Source organism: Tenrec ecaudatus, chromosome 5 (assembly GCF_050624435.1).
Source record: "Tenrec ecaudatus isolate mTenEca1 chromosome 5, mTenEca1.hap1, whole genome shotgun sequence".
NCBI lineage: Eukaryota > Metazoa > Chordata > Mammalia > Afrosoricida > Tenrecidae > Tenrec > Tenrec ecaudatus.
Window position 1 is genome coordinate 9,681,324 of NC_134534.1, and position 15,536 is coordinate 9,696,859.

The 15,536-nt window shown below is 53.5% G+C and overlaps 1 protein-coding gene across 7 annotated transcripts in view; it reads left to right on the forward strand.

Moving 5' to 3' along the window:
- The first annotated feature begins 607 nt into the window (after nucleotides 1-607).
- The window catches only part of ASAP1 (ArfGAP with SH3 domain, ankyrin repeat and PH domain 1), a 289,743-nt gene continuing 274,814 nt past the window's right edge, over nucleotides 608-15,536 (forward strand). For 3 of the 7 annotated variants that reach the window (XM_075549257.1, XM_075549254.1, XM_075549258.1), the window contains exon 1: nucleotides 609-870. The gene's annotated coding sequence lies outside the window, so the exon portion shown is untranslated. Of the gene's footprint in view, nucleotides 871-15,536 lie in introns of all 7 variants that reach the window. The other 4 variants (XM_075549251.1, XM_075549253.1, XM_075549255.1 and 1 more) reach the window with 3 other exon arrangements.

A 15,536-nucleotide genomic window follows, 5' to 3' on the forward strand; every position in this document is an offset into this window, starting at 1 on the left:
CTTTGCAATGGCAACGCCGGCCATGGCGATGAGGGTTGTCGTTTATCTTGAGTGTTGGCCGCGTGTCAAGCCTAGTCTAAATATTTGGGTTCTAAATCAACGCTGCGAGGGAGGTGGGGACCACTCCTCCACCTCAAGGTTAAAGCTCAGGGTGTTCGGTAACTTGCCCCAGCTAACAGAGCTAGAAAAAGACCAAGGTCAGATTCCGCGACCCAGGTGGGAGTGAGTCTACAGGGCACACTGTGGACCCCAGCCCCGGTCCCCCTCGCAGCGGGCAAAATAAACGCCCAAAGGCGCCTGCCAAACGAAGTCTTTTTGTATCTTTCTTTTTTAATTGGAAGTTGGGGAAAGGGCGCGGGAATTCCAAGTCCATCCCCTGAAAGATGGGTGAGGGGTGGACACCCTAGGCCGGGGCCCCCAGCCTGACAAAGGCCTTTCCCCAGGCCAACGGAGGCGGCGGCGGCGGCGCGCGGCGGAGGCAGGGCGCCCCACCCGGCCCCGCGCGCCCTCCGCCTCCGTGCCGGCGGCCCAAGGGTTAAGGCGGCGGGCGCCCCCCGCCGCGGCGCGTCGCCGGCCGGGAATGCTTAGTCAGGATTCCGATTTCCTGCCGAAGCGTTCGGATTTCCTGGAGCCCGCGCCCTCTGCGGCCCCCGCCCCTCGCACATGGTCGCCCGCCCCTGCAGCGCCGCGCTCCGTCCCGCGCCCGGACGCCGCCGCCGCCGCCGCCGCGGGCGGCCCCTCTGCGCTCGCGAACCCCGGCCCCGCGCCTCCCGCCTCGCGCCTCGCGGCGTCCACGGCCGCCGTCTTCTGTGCGCTCGGGGGGCCGCGGGCGCCCGCCATGGACTGATGCCCAGCGGCCCGCCGGTCCCGGTGAGTGCGGCGCCCGCCGGCCTGGGCGCTCAGCGGGCTCGGGCTGCAGGCCAGCGGGACGCTCGGCCCGCGGGAGCGGGGATTTGGCGAGGGGGGGCGGACGGGCGCCCCAGGGGCTCGGCAGGGCCGGGCGAGGCCGCCCGGGGCTGGGCGCCCGCGTTCCGCCGGGACCCTGGCCGATTGCCCGGAGACCCCCGCCCCGAGGCCCGGAGGTGGGGCGGGTGGGACCGCCGGGCCGTTCTGCCCACCCCCCGCCGCCCCCTCGCGAGTGGCCCGCGGCCCGCGCCGACAGCTCCGGCCGCGGCATTGTCTCCCCGGCGCGCTGGAGGAAAGTTGCTTGCCGTTCCTGGACGCGCCTGCCGGGCTGCCGCCCTTGGTCTCCGACCCCCGAACGGGCACGGCGCTGCCCGGCAGGCCCTAGGGCGCTTGCTTCCAGTAAATGGGGAGAGATACCCCTTGGGGCTAGGTGTTTGCTCTCGGAAGATTGGAGAAGTGGCTGGTGTGTTCGTTCGGCTTGTACCATTTGGGGGACCTGCTGCGTTTCCAGAACGACGTGAAGTTGGAAAGAAGGAGCAACTCGCTGGTGCCCAGTTTGGGGCGGCATAGTACATCTGAGAGTTCATGGGGCTTTCATTCCCTTAACGGATTCCTGCCATCAGGTCTTTGCCCCCAGCCCAGGGAGCCCGAGAGCCAAGTGGGTAAATTGACCTCAGATTTACCGGTACCGGCCTGAAAGAACGCGAACTTTCTCCACCGGGCGTCCAGGTGCAGGTCAGATGGCCCAGGCATAATGGATGCCATCAGTGGGGTGGCCTAAGGGCGCTGATTGCTGAGTCATGTTTGGGGGATAGTCTCTAGGCCTGTACCATCTCTTCCACACAGTTTCTTTGCAACCCCCCCCCCCCCCCCCCGCCCCTCACTGGCACGCAGAAGCACGCTGGTCTTCTGGAAACAGCCCATCGCAAACACTTGGGAAAGAAATGGATCATTTGTCATCCGCACCCCAGCCTCCTCCTGTTCAGAGAAGGAGGGGGCGAGGGCCGTGCCCAAGGAAACACACACACAGCCCGCTGTGGGGAGGACTTGACGAGATTATGATCTGTCTGCCCTGGAAGTGGGTTTCTTGGGAAATCTGCCTTGACGTCTAACCTCCATGGAGGTCCCGCCTTCTCCTGGGCCCTCTTATCAGTTATTACTGCTGTTTCCCAGATAGGCAGTTGTCTCAAACAGCATACTTTGAGATAGGGAGTTAAAGACTCTCCATACCTTCTTTTTGGAGATTCAGCCTTCAAATGGATTTGGATTGTAAAATGGGTGGCTGATTGCAGGGGGAATAACTTTGTTCCATCTTGTGGGGAAAAAAAAATATCAAGTCCAAAAAAAGGGCAGTGTCTGAACACATGTGTGCTGTTCCCCAGCCTGCTTTTCAGTAATCCTGGTTCATGTGTGCCCAACGCCCCGACTCTTTCCTCCTGAGAGCCCTGCACGGCTAGTTTTTCATTTTTAGTATGTGAGTGAGTAAGGGTGAGAGAAGACGTTTTCCACAAGCTCACCATTTGGGGAAGGAAATTGGAATTCCCTAACTTCCTACTCCTTGCCGGCTGACCTCAGTAAGTCAGATCTCCAAAATCAGCCCAGGTCTGGCCTTCCCTGATGAGGACCCCTCCCAGGAGGCTGAGGTTTGGCAAATAGAAGGAATCTTGTAACCTGGACAGCATAAGCCCTGGCTGAACTCACTGCCATCGAGTCAGTTATGACTCCTAGCGACCCTGTAGGATGGAGTAGAACTGTCCCCGTGAGTTTTCAAGACTAACTCTCTCCTGGAGTAGAAAGCAGTGTCTCCTTTGTGGATTGGCGTAAGGAACCCTTATGGCTTAGGTGCTGTTCTGCAAACCACAAGTTGGCAGTTCAAACCCACCCAGCAAGTCCTTGGGAGAAAGATGAGACCAGTTCATTCCAAGTCACATTTAGCTAGATGGCAGTGGGCTGGGCCTGGACACGTTTTCTGTTTGTCCAGTTCCAAGGATACAGCTAGTGTCACTAACTACAGCCAACCCTGTCCTCGAAGCAGGACATGGGCCATAAGAAAGGTCAGGTAGAGCCGTGTGACTCCGGATAGTCCCGACAAGTCTATCCAGGCATGAGGAGAGAACAGAATTCGAAGGTCCAGTGGTGGGGCGGCCCCATATTCTGAGAGGAAGGAAAGCACAGCACGATGCATTATGAAGTCACAACCTTGCCCTTGGTACTTAAGGCCACAGTCTCAGTTGTTTGTCGGAAATAGGTGCCTGTCCCAGCGACTCCGGAGGAGCGCACTGTGCCCTTGGACCTCCAGTGTTCTGCAATGCAGAGGGAACTCGGCCATCGTGCAACGGGCCAGAGGGAAGGAACCCTTTGGGGTGGCCCTGGCACCCCTTCAGCTTCCATCCCTGGGAAATGCCAAAGACTAGCTGGCCTTGTAGTATTTTTGGCATTTCCTCTTGTTCCACCGCCCAGAGCCAGGAAGTGAGAAGGTGCAGAGTTGGGAAAACAGAAGCTAGCAAGCTATGTCCTTCCAGCGACAGTCCCGACAGGAGAAACTGGAGAGTAACTTGGAACAAAAAATGCCATCCATGCATGAAGAGCCTGCAAGGGGGGGCGAGGAGGGGGCAAGCCAGCGTGGGTCACCTGTGGGCAGGACAGGGAGAAATGCAGCAGCAAGCCCGTTCTCACCACATCTGTTCCTGGCATCTGGGAAGCTCAGTGCCTTTCCCTCCTCAAAGTCAAGAATTTAGTTCAGAGCTCTGTCTGCAGGGATCCACTGCAACCTGTGACCATTGAGTCAATTCCAACTCAAAGCCACCCGTGAGGCTGCAGAGTAGAGCTGCTCTCTAGCATTTTCTGGGCTGTCATCTTCATGCAAGTGGATGCCAGGCCTTTCTTCTGCAGGTGATTTTCCCTGATAACGATTTGATGAGTTCCAACTCCTCCCACTCACTTGAAACAACCCCTGGTAGTTGAGCAAAGGGCTGTGCCGCCCAGGGGCCACTTGTCAGTAAAAATACTATTTTCCTGTATCTTTGTGTCTATGTAATGACCCTTTGCAGTAGAAACACCTGTCAATAGCGATACTCTGTTGCCATTTATTTGTATCTTTTGTGCCTCTGCAATTACCCTTTCCTGCATACTCATAAAGGATGCCCCATCACGTCTTTGTAATTGTTCTCAGCTGAGCTGTAGGGCCTTGAACATGAATCAGTGGAATGGACCAAGAGCCTCAAGTCTTTGGGTTTTCTTCTTTTGTCTTTCATTCTGTGATTGCTCGCACAGCCTGCTTCAGCCAATTAACTGAGGGGAAGCACCCAGCGAGGTTGCAGTGGTGGTAGCCTGCGTCCACCTTTCCTCTTTGGAAATGCGTTTGCTCCTCACCTTGCAGGGGGAACAGTCTCTCCTCCTGTTGCCCTCTGCCCAAGCTTGTTGCTTTTGAGCTGATACTGACTTCTGGTGCCCCCATGTGTTACAGAGTAGAACTGCTCCATAGGGTTTCTTGGCTGTCATCTTTATGGTGGTGTAGTGCTTACACATGGGGCTGCTAACCGCAAGGCCAACAGTTCGAAACCACCAGCTGCTCAGAGGGAGGCCGATGAGGCTTTCTACTCCTGAAAAGTGTTGGGAACCCACAGGGGCAGTTCTACCGTGCCTGATAGGGTCATTATGAGTCAGCATGGACTTGGTGGCAGTGAGTTTGGTTTTGGTTCTGAAATTTTTATGGAAACAGATATCCCCAGATCTTTTTTCCCCCGTGGTGCTGGTGAGTGGGTTCTGAATAACAACCTTTCGGTTAGTAGTTAAGCCCAAATTGTGCTTCCTGGAAATAGGATTCCCAGCAGACTGCCTACCCACCCCCACAAAAAAACCCCAAACAAAAAAAAAAAACTCACTGCCACTCAGTTGATCCCAGTTTGTCAATAACGACCCTCTGTAGGGTTTCTGAGAAGTCTTTTACAGGAGCAGACAGCCTCATCCTCCCTTGGAGCAGCTGGTGGATTTGAACTGTTAACCATGTGGCGAGCAGCTCCAGTGAACAGACTTGGAGCGGGAGGCAGGTTGGCCCTGCTGCCCTGACTGCAGTTTTGGCATTTCTCACCAATGAGTATTTCATGGCCGTGGCTGTGCATGGTGCATCTAGACATGCCCTTTGGACGGCGTTCGCCTCCGCCTGTCTTGTTTATTCCATCAGATGGCCTGCTTCCTTCTTGGTGTCTTTGTCTGAAACATGCTGAGGCTGTGCTTGCTTCCAGGTTGGGCTGGCAATCCCCAGGGCCCTTATTCTCCCCTCTGCTGTAGAGTCTTCTGCTTGGGGGGCCTGGTGGTTAGGGGCGAGGCCACCTCACTTGGGTGGCAGGCTCGTCTGTAAAAGGATTGAATGCTTTGCCTGGTGGCTGAGGGTTTCCTGGGCCCTGGACTCGTTTGCCTGTTAGCTCAGGCCTGACGGGTGGGTGGTGTGTGGCCAGACTCTGCACACATACCAGGTGGGGTGGGGGTGTTCACATGTTCCCAGGAGCCCTCTTTCCCCTCCCAGACCCTGAGGTGGATGATAGGACGTTGTGGCTGTGTCTGCAGAGAGGTCTTTTTAGAGGAGGTTTTGGTCCATGGCTTGTCCAGCTTTGTGGATAGGCCTTGTTGTCTTAATTGAAACTAGCCCACTTGGCCTTCTCTTTGACTGTCTTATTCCAGGCCAGGAGAAGAAAGAAGATATTTGCCTCCCATCTCCCTTCCCAAAATGTAATCATTGCCCTTTGGAAAAGAAATCCAGCCCATCTCCAAACATGAGCCTTTCAAGACTGTGGCTCAGACCGCAGCACTCGCTCACTCATGAGCACCCCTGGGAGTCAGGGTGCTGCTGGCAGCCTGGGGACGTGAGCAGGGCTGGTCGAGAGCTGTCCCCCAGGGCCTTGTTCCCTCGCTTCGGTCACCCCAGCACTGTGCCTGGTGCCGTCGAGTAAAGTCGAGTCTGAGTCCAGGCGGCCCAGTGTGGATCAAGGCTAGAACTATGATCTCTAGGACTCCCAAGAGCTGAATTTGTGGCAGGAAATCGCCAGGCCTTTCTTCCGTGAACTGCCAGCCTTTTGGTTACTAGTTGGGTATGTTACCTACCTGGATAGTTGTATCCCATGCCTGGTACTAAACAAACAAAACAAAACAAACTCCCTTCCATTGAGTTGGTGCTGACTCCTAGTGACCCTCCGGGACATGATCAAACTTCATGAGTGTTGGAGACTGTAGCTCTTTATAGGATTAGAAAGCCCCATCACTCGCCCTCAGAGGGGCTGGTGGTTTTGAACTGCTGAACTTGCAGTTAGCAGCCCAATGAGTAACCACTGTACTACCAGGGCTACTTCCTTACTGGGTACAGAGAAGACTGAATGCTTGTGAAGGAAGGAGGAGAGAAGCAGTTGATCTGGTTAGAGGAGGCAGCAGTTGGTACAAAAGACTTCCCTCCTAAGACGAAGCAAACTAGTCGGGGCCCAAGCTCTGATGTGCTGAGTTCTAGCCAAAGAACTGACATCGACTAGTTACTTCACATTGAGTAGCAGTCACATCATACCTGGAGCCTCAGAGCCTTGACCTGTGTAAAAGAGCAGTGGCTTGGTCCCGATGGTCCCTCCCCAGGGTATGGGACACTGATGACAGTGTGCGAGGAGAACACGGAGGAAGCCTTCATGGGTCAGGGCCATTCTTGTCTGTCAGGCCAGAGGGACAGCACACCTTCCAATGACACTTGCTTTGGGGGATTACTGGGCCCCGCCTAACCACCAGGGTGCTGGGCTTAAGGGACAGAACAGTGGCGTCTGGGGTTTCCAAAGCATGTGTAAACTAAGAAGAGACTCTGGTGTGTGGGCAGTCATTGGGCTGTGGAGAACTGAGCTCCCATCCTGGGTGATGTCCTGCTGGGCAGTCCCCTGGGTCCCACACAGGAAGGCGGGCTGATACTGGATGGAATTTATACACTGGCTTCCCTTCCTGGTCACTGACCTGCTGTCCCCAGAGCCTGCTGCTCTGGGCTTGGTTCTCATGATCTCGTTGGTGGCCTGTCCTTTGGCCCAGTCATGCTTATTGTCCGGAGTGATCTGGTGGGTGGGGGTAGGAGCACTGACCATGGTTAATGGGAAACCCGCTGGACTTGGCATCAGCACTAAAGACTAACATTTGCTACATGTCAGTGCCTGCCAAGCACTGCTCTCAGCACTGCTCCTGTGACCCCTCGTGATAACCGTACGAAGCAGGTACTAGTACACACGAGGAAACTGAGACCACCAAAGCCACCTCCCCTCCCCAGGGCCACACAGCAAGTAAGTGACGAGGTTGCCAGCCAGGCGCTGTGTGTGCTTCCGACACTCAGCCTAAAGACTCGAGTGCCATGCCCTCATTCCTTTTGCCGTCTTGCAAGAGTCCCCTAGCTTCTCTAGCTTCCGTTTTCTGTTCTGTAAATTGGAAGACAGCCTGAAAGTATCAAAAAGAAATGTGTGTGTTTTTCTTTAAGGTGTCAAGTAAAACAGTGTGTAGGGCAAGTGGGTAAGACCCCCGATTAGAGTAAGTAAGAGTAAATTCCCAAATAGGGGCAGAATTCTATTCCCCATCCTCATGGGAGGGGGAACACAGACAGGCGGATAAGTTCAATGGAGACCCTTCCCTCCATACACTTTCCACATCACCCACTTAGGATAAAGAGATGAACATCCAGAGCTGGGGGCGGGGAAGGTGAACGCAGGCTTGGCTGTGCTGGTTCTGTGCAGGCTCCCTGAGGGACTGTCTGCTCCCAGGCTTGTCTTCAGCTTCTGGTGATGATTGGGTTGCTGTGTGCTCCCCGGCCGCCTCCTGCCTCTCTGCCTACAGTCTCAGGTGAAAACACCAGTCAGTCGTGTAGGACTAGAGCCCGCCCTGCTGCATGCATGCAGTATGCCATGATGTTAACCTAACTGGCAGTGTCTTCAAAGACTCTGTTTCCAAATAGGGTCAAGCTCCCAGGTCCAGAAGTTAGCATTTCAACACAGCTCTTTGAAGAGACACCCCTGGACCAGACAGGCATTGACCAGACAGGCATGGTTTCCATAAGTGTCTCAAGTGGGCCAGGCTACTGATTTAAAGCTCAACTTGATCACCTCGTTTACAGAGGAGCCCTGGTGGCATAGTGGTTATGAGTTGGGCTGCGATCTGTAAGGTTTGTGGTTTGAAACCACCAGTTGCTCCTCAGGAGAAAGATGAAGTTTTCTACTCCTGTTAAGAGGTACAAGGGCAGCCCTACCCTGCCCTAGAGGGCCACTATGAATCATTGTTTAACTCAGTGGCAGTGAGTTTGGTTTTGGTTCCCCTTTGTAGAAAGGTATATGGATAACAGTGAGATCCCAAATCCATCCTCTGGGTCTCCATTGAATTCCTTCTGATAATTAACCTAGGCTGTAGATAATCTTGGCCTTTGGCAGAGTGCACTGGAAATTGGATTACCTCCACCCTGTTCCAGCCAGTCCTACCAGGGGCAGTGTCTCTTAGGGGCTTGCCCAGGTGTGTCATTGGAGGAAATCACTTTGCAGGGGGTCCATAGTCAAGAGTCAGGCCCTGTCTGTCATGCCCTGACCATCTTGGTCTGAAGGCCCCGAACCAGTCTTGTAAGCTCTTTTGTCTGACATAATGTACGTGTCCCAATCATGGTCCTATTCCCGCTTCCGAGGGCCTACCTGTAACTGATGTATTGATCTGTCACCAATCACCTATGCGTGATGGTTTCCTTTGTGTAGTGCCTTCGGTAACTAGCGCCCCACTGAATCCTGGGACGCCGTCATAACTGTCCATGAATGGCCTCCCTCAAACGGATGATATGTCCATGTCTTGTCCTGGTCAAGCCTTCATAAATGTTCTCCTTAAATTATGTTTGAGACTGGGGTCTCTTTGGTACCCTACAGCACTGCCCAGGATGGAGAATAGTTGGATCAGGGAAGAAAGGGCTGTTTTTTTCCGTGAAGGCCCAAGAGAAGCATTTGCCCAGGCAGAAAGGTAAAGCTTGTAGTTTAAAAAGTGCTTCAGGGTTCTCACTGGAATTGTCCCTACTGTCCCCAGGGGACCCCCCCCCCCCAAACCTCCTGATCTAGAACAGCAAGCAGTGGCTTAGAGACCTTCCCATAATAGCCCACAGCAAGTTTCCTCTCTCCCAGGACAGTTACTTCCTGAGGCCGAAAATAGAGCACAGGAGGGTGGGGATGTGGGCCTTTTCGGAAGATGCTGGTGAGTGGCGGACGTGGGAGGTAAGGGGCTGACGAGGAGGGGGTGCCTGAGGAGGGGGTGGCAGGCACTGCCGTTTGCTTACCCAGCAGCCCACAGCCCTGTTCCTTGCTGATGGAATGTTGCCCTTCTTCAGAAGTCCACTCTCAGTGGGCTTCAGGAGGAGAGGTGAGTCCCAGCCCCAGGGCTGCTCCTATGGAGTCTGGTGCTTCTGCGTTTAGACATTGGCACACATCTCAGGCCAGTGAGATGTGAGGGGGAGTTTGCAGCGGGGGTAGGGGGATGGGGTGGTTGGGAAAGGGTTTTCTCTCTCTCAGAGAGAAAGAGAGAGAGAGATTCAGGACGAAATAGCCTTTCTTCTGTCCTGGTAGAGTTGGCACGATACCTGGAGCTGTGGCAGCCGTCTTGGGTCCATAAGGAGAGAGAATCCAGCTTTGAGATTTGCTGGGTGAGGGCAGAGCAGACAGATGCAAGAAAGGAGACACTGAGCACATCTACCTTCAGATGCTTTGAGTTGGGCTTTCTGTCCCTTGTTGGGGAGGCCGAGACACGCCCTGGCTGTACAAGCTCCTGGCCTCACCTGGCTCCCGTGTCAAGTCTCTGGGTCCCTGAGAGAAGAGGCAAGCAGGAGCTCCCACTTGCTGGGAGAGGGATGAGGACGGTGCAGGCCTGTCCCCGATCTTCTTGCTCATCCTCTCCTCCCCTGTTGTCAGCTCTTTGGTTCCCCTTTCAGTGGAACCAGAGCTGGCGCCCTGATGACGGGGTTTCCTGGTGACCCTGCTTCCTAGAACCACGAAGAGGGAAGAGGTGCTGCTGCCTGCTGACTTCCTGTTCTTCCCCCAAACCAGCCTATCCTGTCCCGACTCGCAGTGGGGATGACCCTGTCCCCGCACGCCCAGTCCCCCCGTCCTGTCTGTGCCCACAGTCCCTACTGTGGGTCAGGCCTCCTGGACCATTGCAGGCCTTCCAGGACTCAGAGCCTGTCTCCATTGTGCCCTCCCTGCTGGTGCCAGGGCATCCTTATAAGACTCTGCCGCTTCTGACAGGTCAATCTCCATTTTCCTGCCCAGGTGTCCTCGGGTGGGGACAGCAGCTTGGCCTTTGCAGTCACAGGGACCTGGGCCAGCTGTAGCTCTCTGTTGACTCCCTGCTTGCGGTGGAGAAGGGGGTTCATTGTTGAGTCTCAGCTTCCTTGGGTGTGCTTTACTGAGTGATAGGTGAGTGAGAGAGCACGTGAAAGGACCCACTTTAAACAGAGGCACAGGGAGAGCCTCCATGCGCGCGCACACACGTGCTCACGTAGGGGTTTTCTTACTAGTCTGGCCTCACATTCAGTGAGTTTCCATGCTAGATGAGATGCTTCATGTTGGATGAATGAGATTCCTTTATTCTTCCTGTAAAGTTTGATCTCCCGCCCAGCCACCTGCCTTTTTTTTTTGGAGGGGGGGGTTGCTAAATTTGAGCAGCCTTGTTAGAGTTGCTCTCTGAGACCCAGAAGGCGTGCCCCCTTGGAGCTCAGGGGAGCGGGTGTGGATGAGGAAGCGGAAACCAAGCCCGGAGTCGGGCTTCCTGACTCGCAGCCCCATGCTCTTCCCGATGTGTCACCTGGTGGTTTCTGGCCGCCGAGAGCCGCAGACTGGGGCAGGTTGCCTGGATTCCAGGATGTGTCATCCTGAGCAAGGGTGGGGCCCTCCGGACAGAGAGCAGGACAACAGTGCGGCAGAGGTTTGCCTGAGCAGAGCTGCAGGGTTTAGTGAAGGGTCCGCTCTTCAACATTTCATTTTCCGACAATTTTCTTGGGTGCCCTCTGCATAGGTGGGGTAGGTCCCCATCCTGGATCTAGTTGGGAGTTGGGCTAAGTTCCGTCGTGCATTGCTACTTTAATTTTAAGTGTCCAATGTAAGTGACGTTAATTACATTCACTGTTGGTTAGCCATGAACCACAATCTGTTTCCAAGAGCCTTTTGTCACCTTAAAGAGAAACTTACAAACCCATGACAGTCCCTTGATTCCTGCTCCAGGGATGCTGTGGGGCAAGCAGAACATTCCCTGAGGGCTCCCCGAGCCGGGACTCTTCCCAGGAACAGACGGCCTTGTCCTTCTGCAGAAAGACTGGTGGGTTCAAAGGGCTGACCTTGCAGCCTACGGCTTAATCCACAGCGCCTCCAGAGCTTCTTTAAACAGAAACTCAGAAAACAAAACAAAGGTCACTGCCATCAAGTTGATGCCAGATCCTGGTGACCCTGTAGGACAGGCCGGAAGTGCCCCCGTGAATTTCCCAGACTAACTGGTTATGGGAGTAGAAAGCCCTGTCTTCCCCCAGAGAAGCAGCTAGTGGCTTTGAATCGCTGACCTTGCAGTGAGCAGCCCAGCGAGCTAACCCTGACACCACCAGGGCTCCGAAACCAACTCAGTACCCCGAGTGCACCTTCAATATTGAGTCTCCTCCTTCCCTGCCCTCAGTGCCTGGGCACCACTAATGAGCGTTGCTCTCTCTGTATTTGTGTACTCTGAGTGTTCCAATGTGTAGACTCCTACAATATTTGTCCTTTCTGTCTGACTTATTTCACTTAGCAGAATTTGGTTGGTGGTTTTTTACAAACAGGTTTATTGGAACATAAGCCAAGTATCATACAATTCAGTCATTCAGTCCTATCAAGTAGTATTGTAAAATCATGACCACAATCAATTTTAGACTGTTTTCTTTTTTCTTGTTCCGCTTGTTAGTTGTTCTCCATTTCCCCGCAACCTCCTCTGTCAACCCCCCAAGGACCTATTCATCCAGTTACTGTCTCTGTACAGTCACCCACCCTGGATTTCATCTACCGGAAAACCTACAGAAATACAAAACAGAGAGTCACAAAAGTTAACAACAACAACAGAATAAAATAGAGGAAAATCTCAGTTGGAAAGAAAACAGAAAATATTAAAAACTAGAACAACTTTAAAGTGGGTCCAGAGGGAGATGAAATGGTCAGGTGTTAGATTTTAAACTAACTACATCTGCCATAATCCACTTTCCAGTGCACTCCGGAGGATAAGCCTGTAGCCTGAGCTATTCACCGGAGGCTGCGTTCACGTGTTATTTCCCTTCTCGCACCCCCTCCCGTTTTTCAACTGCTAAAACTTTTAGATATGTTGAAAAGGGCATCAAATCAGATGCACATCTTAACCATTCAAATCAGATGTTATACTTTAATCGACTATAATCGTTTCTGTAATACTCCCTGTCTGATAACCGGGCCATTCGCATCCCTCTGCTCCAGTCAGGGTGAAGTCACGGAGGCTTATGCTACGTGCTGATCCTGCAGAATGTTTGCGAGGTTCATCCACGTGATAGCAAGTATCAGGACATCATTTGTCTTTATGGCCAAGTCTGTTGTCTATGTGGAATATCTTATGTGTATCCATAAAGGTTAAAAAGTAGCCTTTTGGCTATTGTGAATAAGGGGCAATGAATATTTTGGCCTACAGATCTATTGGGGTACCTGCCTTTAAGCCTTTGGGGTATAGACTGAGGAGTGGAATTGCTGGATCATATGATAATTCAATGTTTAACTATTGGCGGGAATGGTCAAACGTTTCTGGGGGAGCTGCACCATTTTACTTTCCCAGCAGCAGTGGATGAGCTTCTAATGCCCCCCAGCCTTTGTCAATAATTGTACGATTTTCCTTTTTCCCCCTGCTAGTAGCCCTCCTAGTTGGAGTGAAGGAGGTATCTCCTTGTGGCTTGATTTGCATTTCCTGATGATTCGAGACTTGCAGCATCTTTCATGTGCCTATTGGCCATCTAGGTGTCTGCTCTGAAGAAACATCTATGTCCGGTGCTCGTATGTAATCAGTTGCTTGTTTTATTATTGTGTACTTGGAGGCGTGCTGTGCGTATTTTGGACATCAGACCTTGATCAGATATCTGGCTCTCCAGTATCACCTTCCACCTGTGAGGCATCTCCCCGAGCGCCATCTTTCCACTTCCAGCGTGAGTACTGTGACTGCTCAGTAAGTTGTCACGACGAAGCGGAAACCGGAAGTTGGCCCAGGGTGATCCTATCATCACAAGGAAAGCGGCTGACGTGGTGAAGGTGGGTGGTGGTCAGAGTTTTGGATTCTAATCCCGAGTCTTAACTCGTGGAGGCACCTTGCCGGCTGGGGTAAATTCCTGAAGCTCTCTGGGCCTCAGTTGTGTGGGTCAGGTGGGAGGCTAACGCTTCCTCCTCTTAGGGTTGTGGTGAGAATTGCACGAGGTGACACATGGGGAGTAGTAAGAAGGGGGTCCCGGCAGACAGTAAGGAGGAAACGCTGAAACATTGGTTACTGTGACGGCACAGAAAGTGTTGGCTGTGATGCTGGCCTTTGAGGTACCAGAGCACCTGGGACAGGTGAGTGATGTGGGGAGGAGGCTGGAGTTTTGCACTCGTCCAGGAGGCAGGATGCCTGCTGGATTGACACAGAGGGATGAGGACGGGTGGGAGCTGGAGGTGTGATGCCGAGGCAGCGTGAGTGTGGCTGGCCTTCCCGATGCTGCAAGAGGCAGTTTGTGGGTCTGTGCTGGAGATGCATTTCTCGGTTGGGGTGCAGCTCTGCCTCCCTGAACCCCACGCCGGCCTGCCTGTGTGGTGCATGGCGAGGAAATTCAAACTGTGGGAGAAACACTGGTTTTTAAACATGGAGAAGAAATGTGATCAGAGCCCTTCCGTGCACAGAGAGACAGTGTGGTGTGGAGTGGTCGAGAGAACTTGAACTTCGGCATCACGTAGTTCAAGTCACAATGCCAGAGTGGTCATCCCACCTCTGCCCCTGGCTTTGTGGCCTTGGGTAACTTATTTTCTGTCTCCCCATCTTTTTTTTTCCCCTGGCACCTGGGAGCCCTTGGAGGAAAGTTGGTCCTCCCTCTGCCAACCCTGCCCACAGATGGCACTGTTGAAAAACTGAAAAGTTGCTAGGTGCAGATGAAGCCCCTTAGACATCAAGAGGCAGAAAGAGGGCTGGAATCTGGAAGGCCGGTAGTGTGCGGGGTGAGGGGAGGGCAATACAAGGATAGACCAAAAAGCGCCTCTACTTGGGCCTCAGCTTCCCCATGCGTGGGTTTATTCCACAGGAACCAGACACAAGCATGTCTCTGATCCCTGGAAGGCTGCAGACCGGTTCTCCCAGCACACACCTGTCTTCGTCTCAGAATAAGGTTCGCTCAGAAATAGGCTTCTGTGGAGGAGACCTGCTGGGCCAGTTACATTCATGGTGCCAAGCTCAGCACAGGGGTTAGGGAGGAGACTTTTTTCCTGGGATTCCTAAGGGATCATCCTGATAGATTTTCTCAAAGAACCTGAGACAGTCACGGAGGCTTATCATGAAGAAGTGTTTTTAAGAACATGGAAAACTGAATCTGTGAGAAAAGGCCAGGAATGTTACCATGAAGAATCCGCCCTCCTACACACACCACCCCCACCCCCATCATAACAATGCATTGCTTATTCTTTGAGGGTAGCAAGGGCTGTCTTACCAGAATTTTGTTGGGGCACCTTACACTATAGGCTCCCAAACTTAGGTGGCCTAGTGCTCCTCTGGCAATAAAAAATGTTGGTACTTTCATCCAGAATCCAAGACAAAGTGTAGGTATCTGATTTTGCAGGCCCCCTCCCCCCTCCCATCGTTTCCAGGAAAAACACACACACACACACACACACACACACACACACACACACACACACACACACACCTAGGGAATACTCTCTATACCCCATCCACCCCACAGTCCTGATCTTTCCCCCTCAGACTTCTCTGGCTCCCCAAACTCAAAAGACATTGAAACATTGAGAAGGAACAAGATTTGGGTGCTCCTAGGAGGCCCAGACTCCACCTTCCTGACGTGGAGGAAGCGGAAGGGTGCAGACTCCTTCCAGGAAGGGCTAGAGAGGTGGGAGCGCCACCCTCAGAAGTGCCTACACCCAGACAGTGGATCCTTGAGAAACAATGACTTCCCATTGTGATGTCTTTAATAAGTGACGGTCTCTATGGCTTTGTAGCAACCCTTTCTCCTGGGCCCTCATACACTAGCAATGGCAGGAGAGGCTGCCCTTGGGGGCAGGGCAGATGCTGGGGTCCTGCAGGACCTTCGTGGCCATCCCTGACTGGACCCTTGGCCCCAAAGTCACCACTGGAAAGCAGGCCAGACTGTCTCCCAACACCACCCCTCAGTTCTCTCTGAGCTGCCACAGGAAGAGCAGGAGAAGCCTTGGGCCCACCAGACTGAGGTCGCTGAGGACAGGGATTATGGTGTGCTTCACACCTAAGCCAGGGCCTGACATGAAACAAACAAACAACCCAAACAAACTCAGCTCCATCCAGACAATGCTGACTCATCATGACCGCCCCCCCCACCCCGCTCCCCCTCCCACCTCCCCAATAGGTTT